This window comes from Coregonus clupeaformis, chromosome 39 (assembly GCF_020615455.1).
Source record: "Coregonus clupeaformis isolate EN_2021a chromosome 39, ASM2061545v1, whole genome shotgun sequence".
NCBI lineage: Eukaryota > Metazoa > Chordata > Actinopteri > Salmoniformes > Salmonidae > Coregonus > Coregonus clupeaformis.
This window is the reverse complement of record NC_059230.1, coordinates 5,914,512-5,922,933: the sequence shown is the minus strand read 5'-3', so window position 1 is coordinate 5,922,933 and position 8,422 is coordinate 5,914,512.

Genomic DNA, 8,422 nt, shown 5'->3' with positions numbered 1-8,422 from the left:
ATATAGTTCCTGCATTGAGGAATACCATCTTCAGAGAATGTTGTGATAATTTATCTGCAGATAATCGATGACTGGAGCTCAAAAAGCAACAGTAACAGTAAACAAACCATGGAGCCAAATTAAAGTTTCTTTCACATTCTTTATTTTGACAGGAAGTCAGTGCTGAGACAGGTCTCTTTTCCAGGGGGACCCCGTATACCACCAAACTACACATTAAATAAAAAATTGCTGTTAACTATTGTGCTTAAACTCCGGTTGTAACTGAATTTGTAAAACGATGCCACTCGCGCAATTAAGAAATAAATAAGGAGTAAAGAAATAAAGTGGTGGAAAAAGTATCCAAACGTCATACTTGAGTAAAAGTAAAAGATACATGAATAGAAAATGACTCAAGTAAAAGTGACCCAGTAAAATACTACTTCAGTAAATGTCTGAAAGTATTTGGTTTTAAATATACTTAAGTATCAAAACTAAAAGTATTAATGTAATGCGTACTTGTGTGTGGCAGGGGAAATATATGGAGTAAAAAGTACATTATTTTCTTTAGGAATGTGGTAAAGTAAAAGTAGTCTAAAATATAAATAGTAAAGTACAGACACCCCCCCAAAAAACGACTTAAGTAGTACTTTAAATTAGTTTTACTGAAGTATTTTACACCACTTGAAATACAAATGGTAGAAAATACATAGACTATTGTTCTATGGAGTGTTCTGATTTTGTTTTAATAATATTACGTCAAAAATAGTAGCACTGGAAAGTTCCATCCTGAGTGATAAAGTAGAAGCTTTGAATTACTTTGAATGACTTTACCAGCAGCTACAGTAGGTTAGACACTGCTGTCTGAGTTAAAGCTGCTGTGGTGCGCATTATACACTTTAATTCCCTGAACATCAACAATCATGCATGTCAGTGCATACAGCATAACAGAGAAAATAAAATCTACCTTAAATATGTATTCAGACCCCTTGACTTTTTCCACATTTTGTTACGTTACAGCCTTATTCTAAAATGGATTAAATCATTTTTTTCAACCTTCTCAATCTACACACAAAATGTTAGCAAATGTACTAAACATTTTTTAAAAACTGCAGCGATTACAGCCTCGAGTTCTTGGGTATGACGCTACAAGCTTGGCACACCTGTATTTGGGGGAGTTTCTCCCATTCTTCAGGTTGGATGGGGACATTCAGAGACTGGTCCTGAAGCCAGGCTGTGTGCTTAGGGCTGTTGTCCTGTTGGAAGGTGAACCTTCGCCCAGTCTGAGGTCCTGAGCGCTCTGGAGCAGGTTTTCATCAAGGATCTCTCTGTACTTTGCTCCGTTAATCTTTCCTCGATCCTGACAAGTCTTCCTGTCGCTGAAAAAACATCTCCACAGCATGATGCTGCCACCACCATGCTTCACCGTAGGGATGGTGCCAGGTTTCCTCCAGACGTGATGCTTGGCATTCAGGCCAAAGAGTTACATCTTGGTTTCATCAGACAAGATAATCTTGTTTCTCATGGTCTGAGTCCTTTAGGTGCCTTTTGGCAAACTCCAAACGGGCTGTCATGTGCCTTTTACTGAGAAGTGGCTTCCGTCTGGCCACTCTACCATAAAGGCCTGATTGGTGGAGACCAGCAGAGATGGTTGTCCTTCTGGAAGGTTCTCCCATCTCCACAGAGAAACTCTGGCGCTCTGTCAGAGTGACCATCAGTTTCTTGGTCACCTCCCTGACCAAGGCCCTTCTCGCGCCCAATTGCTCAGTTTGGCCGGGCGGCCAGCTCTTAGGGAAGAGTCTTGGTGGTTCCAAACTTCTTCCATTTAAGAATGATGGAGGCCACTGTGTTCTTGGGGACCATCAATGCTGCAGAATTTTTTGGTACCCTTCCCCAGATCTGGGTCTGAATACTTATGTAAATAAGCTATTTCAGTTTTTATTTTTAATACATTTGCTTAAGATTCTAAAAACCTGTTTTCACTTTGTCAATATGGGGTATTGTGTGTAGATTGATGAGGATTTTTATTTATTTAATCAATTTTAGAATAAGGCTGTAATGTAACAAAATGTGGAAAAGGGAAGGGGTCGAATACTTTCCGAAGGCACTGTATCTAAACCGCACCTCTATCACCCCCCACCAGTTGGTGGCGCTCTTTTCACGCTGATTTTCAAACGACTTCTCCGGAAATCCGCTGCAGTGACAGAGACTCTAGGCAGTGTATCCACCATCTCTTCATGGAACTCAAACACTACAGACCCGTTGTCCTCACGTCTCCCGTCTCCTCCGAAAGGTCCAAAATCATTACTCTCTAACCCAGTCAATGGAGGCTGGTAGGAGGAGCTATAGGAGGACAGGCTCATTGTAATGGCTGAAATGGAATCAATGGAACTGAGTCAAACATGTGGTTTCCATATGTTAGATACTGTTCCGAATTCTTTCCCAAAATAAAAATGTGCACCCCTTTGGGTCCCCAGGACCAAGATTGAGAAACACTAACCCTCCACCAACTCAACCCAACTGCAGATTACAGGCTAGTCTATCTTTAAGGCAAAGTTACAGGATAGAGGAGCACCTGGTGATTTTGGCAGGGAAGTTACAATGCCCCTCTTTGGCACAGTGAGAGGTCATCGTGACCCCAGAGACAAATCTTAGCACCTGAGAAGACCCTGATCAGAATATCCCTTTCAGCAACTCCCACGCGTGACCTCTGCCGCGACCCCGGCAATTCAAAACAGTCTCTCTTTCCAACTCAGCCAGGCTTTGATTGCTTCTGTACGCAATAACTGGTGCTTTTACCTATTAAAGTGCATTGTCCCTGTCAAATAAATGAATAAATCACATATTACTGACTACCTAAAGCGACACCAAAGATGGCGGATGCAACAACAAATGCTGACGACATAGTGCTATATGTGGAGCGGTAGGTAGACTAGTGGTTAGCGCATGGGGCCAGTAACCAAAAGGTTGCTGGTTACAATCCCTGAGCCACCTAGGTGAAAAATCTGTCGGTGCCCTTGAGCAAGGCACTTAACCCTAGTCGCTCCTGGATATGAGCTTCTGCTAAATGACTAACATGTAAATATAGCAATGCATAGTCCTGTATAGTCATAGGCAAGCATGGTCCTTGGTAGCGCATGTAACTCCAGGATAGTGGGTTTGATTCCTGGGACCGTCCATACACGTCTGCTAAATGGCATATAATACTATTATTATAAAATTAGATCATTTCACATCTTTTACAATCTTTTAAACCTTTGACAGACTGGGTTCACCGGCCTCATCTTCCTCATTCTTCGTCGTCTCCTTGTTCTTCTTCATTAAGGGTTCTGCATTACTGACGTCCAACGCTCCTGTTTGAAATGGATGAGAGACAGGACTTGAAACACAACCGTCTAACATGTCACATGAACACAGTCAACTAAGTATGTGTTTCACATCCCTGGACTGGTGAAATCTACTATGTAGTCAAGTCCTCTGTTCAACCTCTTGACCATGTAGACCAGTGGTCACCAACCTTTTCTGAGTCAAGATCACTTTGAGTGAAAAAGCAGGCCGAGATCTACCCCTCAGATTCTCTTTTAAAGATGACTGAAAAACATAAGCCTATGCAACATTAATCAATTAAAAACTGCTCTGTATCTAATGGTCAGTCTGAGGGAGGGAGAGGAGCAGCGGTGAGGCTGACTGATGACCTGTATCTGATGGTCAGTCTGAGGGGGAGGGAGAGAGCAGTGGTGAGGCTGACTGATGACCTGTATCTGATGGTCAGTTCTGAGGGAGAAGAGCAGTGGTGAGGCTGACTGACTGACCTGTCTGATGGTCAGTCTGAGGGAGGAAGAGCAGTGGTGAGGCTGACTGATGACCTGTATCTGATGGTCAGTCTGAGGGGAGGGAGAGAGCAGTGGTGAGGCTGACTGATGACCTGTATCTGATGGTCAGTCTGAGGGAGGGAGGGAGCAGTGGTGAGGCTGACTGATGACCTGTATCTGATGGTCGGTCTGAGGGGGAGGGAGAGAGCAGTGGTGAGGCTGACTGATGACCTGTATCTGATGGTCAGTCTGAGGGGAGGGAGAGAGCAGTGGTGAGGCTGACTGATGACCTGTATCTGATGGTCAGTCTGAGGGGAGGGAGAGAGCAGTGGTGAGGCTGACTGATGACCTGTATCTGATGGTCTGAGGGGAGGGAGAGAGCAGTGGTGAGGCTGACTGATGACCTGTATCTGATGGTCAGTCTGAGGGGGAGGGAGAGAGCAGTGGTGAGGCTGACTGATGGCTGCCTCTCACCCGACTCACTGTCCCTCCACCCTCTTTCCCTCTGCTGAGAAAAGGACAGTGCGACTGAGCTGATTTGGCAATCAACTGGAAGACTAAATGTTGACAGTGCTGAATAACAACAAACATGAACTTAAATGTTTTGAAATCTCACAGCATCAACTTTGCTGTATTCGTTGAGTCTCTCTCTGGTTTTGGTTTTAAACGTTTTGAAATATCACAGTCTACATTTGTTGTGCAGAGGTTTTGTTCAGTTAAACCTATGGCTCGAAGATACTGTGCAGACACGCAGAGATCTGAGCTTATCTGATTGGCCGTAGTGGTCGCCCTATAGAGGAGCACTCTGATTTGCTCTCTGGACCTGCCAGGTAGGCAGAGTTCTACCTTCAGACAAATGAAATGGGAACACTTTTCCTTCCCGGCACCAGGGCTGCTGAATCAAGTGGACCTACTGCAAACAGCACCAAAAATTTAAATAAATAGGAACACAAGGCTTTATCGTTGGGACTTTACAGAAATGTTTGGTGATCGACTAGGAATGTCTTGGAGATGGAGCAGTCAATCGCGATCGACCCGGTTGGTGACCACTGATGTAGACAGACATGAATTACCTCTCTCTTTAGGTTGTTTTATATAGCGCAATTAGACCTCCACCAGATAACACCACCACACCAGGAAGTAACTCCATGACTTACCATGCTGATGGTCAACATCCCTATTCTTATCAACAGGTAGAGACCTCCAGCCCACTCCAGCTCCAACAAGAGCTGTGACTCCAACTGCAACAGGAACTGTCAGCCACAAGGACTGGCACTGCGTAGGAAACATTTGATCTGAAACACAGGATGTAGAATTATTACAATACCTAATGCGTATTATACATGAAATGACTTAAACAACAGGACATTTTTTACCGATAGTGCCTTCTTTCAAATATCCAAAACAGACCCTCACCTGGAATATGAACCCGTCTCTCCTTCATGTGTTTGATCTCCGGCTGTTGAACCCGACAGGTGAACGTGTTGTTGTCCGTTTTCGGGACGTTGACATGGCTTGTCACAGTGTAGCAGCCTTCACGGTCTCTGGATGTCTCTGGAGGTCCAGCAGCAGGGAGGACACGTCCATGAACGTCACACCACTCCATGACAGGCTCTGGGTAGCAGCCTTCAGCCTCACAGCGCAGGACCACCTCATCACCTTTGATTCCTTCAATGGTGATTACTGGTCGAGACGCTGCACCTATAGAGATACAGAGATATACCACGGCTCTCAGCCAATCAGCATTCAGGGCTCAAACCACCTTGTTTATAATGTTATACCACGGGTATGACAATAAAATAATTACGTTGGTAACCAGTTTATAATAGCAATAAGGCAACTCAGGGTTTGTGGTATGTGGCCAATATCCTACGGCTAATGGCTATATCCAGGTTGCGTCGTGGCATAAGAACAGACCTTAGCCGTGGTATATTGGCCATATGACACACCTCGTGACTTATTGCTTAAATATAATAAGGGTTTGCTGATACTTATGGACCTTAAAATTCAAAAAGTAACTTCCAATGACTCACAGCATTGTACATTGAATTAGCTGGGGTTATCACACTATTAAGGTTAGCATGTAGGCTAACCAATCTAACTAATACTCATCAGGCAATGGACTTGACATTGAACTCACCCTTGATTTCATGTGATCTGTCTCTTAAGGGGGATTGGGTGGTCAGCAGGTGTGTTGACTCACCAACAATGAGTTGAATGGTGGTTTTCTGGTGGTCCAACAGTGGAATGTAACAGGTGTAGTTTCCAGCATCAGAGAGTTCCACTCTGGTCAGCTTTAAACTAGCGTTGCCTTCCACTAGTTCTTCTTTAAACAGTGACGTCCTTCCCCGAATGGTGATTCTGGAGCAGAAAGTTGTCCTTCTCCCTCTCTGTAAAGATGCACCTCTTTTGGTTTTAGGTCAGGTCTCTGCCATTCTACTGTCTGATACACAGCGCTAACGGTGGGTCTCAGGGTGCAAGGGCAGGATGACGCTTCGTCACCAACTAAGGCCACAATGGGCTCAGCAGAACCAGCAACCTGAACTGTCCCTGAGAGAAACAGATTACAGAGTGATATACTTTGAGACAAAGCAAGATACAGGCCTACTGAATGATGAGCAGGTTGACAGTGACTCCCACAGCTAAAACCATCTCACTAATAGTAGGGATCAGTTAGAATAATCGGTTTATCGATTAGTTGATCGAGGGTGTTTGAATCAATCACAGATACGGAAAAGGCTGCATTTCCCACAGACAGCTGATCTCTCTTTAGTGAGAGCTTTATACAAGGGTACCTCAGGAGCCACTTTTAAAGGCCTGCCGTTTTTAGCTCGTTATCAAATCATTTCTGGGTAACAATTAAGTACCTTACAGTGATTGTTTTTCACTTAAAATTGTCAAAAAGAAACAAAAATAGAATCTTAGCAAAGAGCAATTTCTCAAGCAAGAATGTATCTAGGGACTGTCTGGGAGTGGTCTGAGTGGGGATGGGAAACTGAAAACTAGCTGTTATTGGCAGAGAGGTTTGGAACTCTTTCTTATTGGTCTATTAACTAATTTACCGCATGGTGATGTCACCATGGAAGGACAAAACTCCATCCCACCAAAACAGGCTGAAATTTCAGTCAGTCTTTCCAAACAGCTCTTACACTAAAAGGGCATTATCATAATTTACACTATTTCACAGTATTATTCCAACCTCAGTGTGGAAATCAAACACAGGAAAATCACATTTTTGGACTGCACTGGGCCTTTAATAGCTCTCCTGAACGGTTACCTGCAGACATTTGTTAAAAGCGGCAATCAGCTGTTGAAACAATAACGAAGCCTATTTCCTGTTTCGGTAAGAAACTGAAGGAGGGGACTGAAGAAATGTAACCACTCTCAAGTTAGACAGAGCTATGGGAGCAACAACTGACCATCCATTACATCAAAATGTTACACCTTCAAATCTGTGTACAGGACAAATAAACTTTAGATTTGGCCCCGGTTTCCAATAAGTATCTTAAGGCTAAGTTTATCGTTAGAGCCATAGGATCCTATCCGATGCTTTTGGGAAACCGGCCCTGTTCCATTCTATAGATGCTGTCTATAAGAAAGTTTAAGAAATGAAAGTAACGTCACAACCGCAAAATCCACAAGCTAGCAAACGTACTTACCGCCTGTGTCACTTGATATTGATGATATAGTGATGATGTACATTAACATTGTACACAACCAGCAGGGCAAAGAAGTCTTCATATTGGCCGGTTAAGCGTCCAACGTTATGGTGCTCCGGTTAAAGCGGCAGGATCAGGGATACATTGACAAGCGGGGAGCGCTGCTTCACACACATCCCTCCTCCAATGACACAGGCAGGATCAGGCAGAAACGTTATGAGTGAGTGGTGTTGAGGTCCAGAGGTGTGTGTGTGTGTGTGTGTGTGTGTGTGTGTGTGTGTGTGTGTGTGTGTGTGTGTGTGTGTGTGTGTGTGTGTGTGTGTGTGTGTGTGTGTGTGTGTGTGTGTGTGTGTGTGTGTGGTGTGTGTGTGTGTGTGTTTGAGAGTGTGTGTTTTGAGAGTGTGTTTGTTAAGGCTATAGTTATTTACTGAGTCATGTGAGTGACAGGAGCAGTAGGCGCGCACATTGACAACGTTTTTACCAGTTGTAGGTAGGCTATTTAGATTGTCAATATGGAGGCACCTATTTCCAACCCTTTTTCCATAAAACATTAATACTCTCTAGAACTGATGCACATCAATAAATAATGGAGACAAAGCACTGGAAAACGACTTTGGGCGCACTAGAGCTCAATCTGAAAGCTCCACTCCGAGATGGTTTAAACCGCATTCCCTTCGTGTGCCCAAGCGCAATAGCTCAAAAGACCGCCTCCCATTGGTTGCCGAGCGCTGGGCGATGACCAATCATATCGAGTGGTTGGTTCCCATGACGACTTGGACGCTATTCGACCCAAGGCTGGAGACTTTCTTCATCAAAGATGGCGGACAGAAATACTAGCTAGGATGGAAGCAAATGTTAGTCATTATAACGTCGTAACGAATCGTGCAAAAAAATGTACAGTTGAGGGGAATATGTTAGTTAATGTAGAGACAAACGATTATGAATCGTTTTTTGTCATGAAGTTAATTTACGAAA